Genomic DNA, 2577 nt, shown 5'->3' on the forward strand with positions numbered 1-2577 from the left:
GGCTAAACAGACCCTCGAATGGGAACGCTATATGTGACATGTCCCGAAACATAATGAAAAATCTGTATTATAAAATGAGTTGCAAGTACAAGGTCTATTCTATTGAAATCATGGCTAAATAGACCCTGGAATGGGAACGCTGTCTGTTACATGTCCCGAAACATAAAGTGAAACATGTAATCTCAAATGAGATTCAAATACAGGGTCTGTTCTATCGGGAATGATATGTTGGCTGAACAGACCTTGGAATGGGAACGCTATCTGTTAAATGTCCCGAAACATAATGCAAAAGTATGCATTCGCAAATGAGATGGTCTGTTTTCTATTGGGAATAACGGCTTAACAGACCATCAAATGGAACGCTATATGTGACTGTCCCGAAACACAATGAAAAATCAGTATTATCAAATGAGTTGCAAGTACAGGGTCTATTCTATTAAAAAATGGCTAAATAGTCCTGGGAATGGGAACGCTATCTGTTACATGTCCCGAAACATAAAGTGAAACATGTAATCTCAAATGAGATTCAAATACAAGGTCTGTTCTATCGGGAATAATATGTTGGCTGAGCAGACCTTGGGATGAGAACGCTATCTGTTAAATGTCCCGAAACATAATGCAAAAGTATGCATTCGCAAATGAGATGGTCTGTTTTCTATTGCGAATAATGACTAAACAGACCTTGGAATGGGAACGCTATCTGTGACATGTACCGAAACATAATGAAAAATCTGCATTATAAAATGAGTTGCAAGTAACGGGTCTATTCTATTGAAATCATGGCTAAATAGTCCTGGGAATGGGAACGCTATCTGTTTCATGTCTCGAAACATAATGCGAAATCTGTAATCTCAAATGAGATACAAATACAGGGTCTGTTCTATCTGGAATGATATGATGTCTAAACAGACCTTAGAATGAGAACGCTATCTGTTAAATTTCGCGAAACATAATGGAAAAGTATGCATTCTCAAATGAGATGGTCTGTTTTATATTGGGAATAACGGCTAAACAGACCCTCGAATGGGAACGCTATCTGTGACATGTCCCGAAACATAAGGAAAAACCTGTATTATCAAATGAGTTGTAAGTACATGGTCTATTTTATTGAAATAATGGTTAAATAGACCCTGAAATGGGAACGCTATCTGTTACATGTCCCGAAACATAAAGTGAAACATGTAATCTCAAATGAGATTCAAATACAAGGTCTGTTCTATCGGGAATAATATGTTGGCTGAGCAGACCTTGGGATGAGAACGCTATCTGTTAAATGTCCCGAAACATAATGCAAAAGTATGCATTCTCAAATGAGATGGTCTGTTTTCTATTGCAAATAACGGCTAAACAAACCTTGGAATGGGAACGCTATCTGTGACATGTCTCGAAACATAATGAAAAATCTGTATTATAAAATGAGTTGCAAGTACAAGGTCTATTCTATTGAAATCATGGCTAAATAGACCCTGGAATGGGAACGCTGTCTGTTACATGTCCCGAAACATAAAGTGAAACATGTAATCTCAAATGAGATTCAAATACAGGGTCTGTTCTATCGGGAATGATATGTTGGTTGAACAGAGCTTGGAATGGGAACGCTATCTTTTAAATGTCCCGAAACATAATGCAAAAGTATGCATTCGCAAATGAGATGGTCTGTTTTCTATTGCGAATAATGACTAAACAGACCTTGGAATGGGAACGCTATCTGTGACATGTCCCGAAACATAATGAAAATTCTGTATTATAAAATGAGTTGCAAGTACAGGGTCTATTCTATTGAAATCATGGCTAAATAGACCCGGGAATGGGAACGCTATCTGTTACATGTCCCGAAACATAATGAGAAATCTGAAATCTCAAATGAGATGCAAATACAGGGTCTGTTCTATCGGGAATGATATGATGTCTAAACAGACCTTAGAATGGGAACGCTATCTGTTAAATGTCGCAAAACGTAATGGAAAACTATGCATTCTCAAATGAGATGGTTTGTTTTCTATTGGGAATAACGGCTAAACAGACCCTCGAATGGGAACACTATCTGTGACATGTCCCGAAACATAATGAAAAATCTGTATTATCAAATGAGTTGCAAGTACATGGTCGATTTTATTGAAATAATGGTTAAATAGACCCTGGAATGGGAACGCTATCTGTTGCATGTCCCGATACATAAAGTGAAACATGTAATCTCAATTGAGATTCAAATACAAGGTTTGTTCTATCGGGAATGATATGTTGGCTGAACAGACCTTGGAATGGGAACGTTATCTAATAAATGTCCCGAAACATAATGCAAAAGTATGCATTCTCAAATGAGATGGTCTGTTTTTTATTGGGAATAACGGCTAAACAGACCATCGAATGGAATGCTATCTGTGACTGTTCCGAAACACAATGAAAAATCAGTACTATCAAATGAATTGCAAGTACAGGGTCTATTCTATTGAAATAATGGCTAAATAGACCTTGGAATGGGAACGCTATCTGTGACATGTCCCGAAACATAATGAAAATTCTGTATTATAAAATGAGTTGTAAGTACAGGGTCTATTCTATTGAAATCATGGCTAA

The sequence above is a fragment of the Tarenaya hassleriana genome, unplaced genomic scaffold, assembly GCF_000463585.1.
Source record: "Tarenaya hassleriana unplaced genomic scaffold, ASM46358v1 Cleome5, whole genome shotgun sequence".
Taxonomy (NCBI): Eukaryota; Viridiplantae; Streptophyta; class Magnoliopsida; order Brassicales; family Cleomaceae; genus Tarenaya; species Tarenaya hassleriana.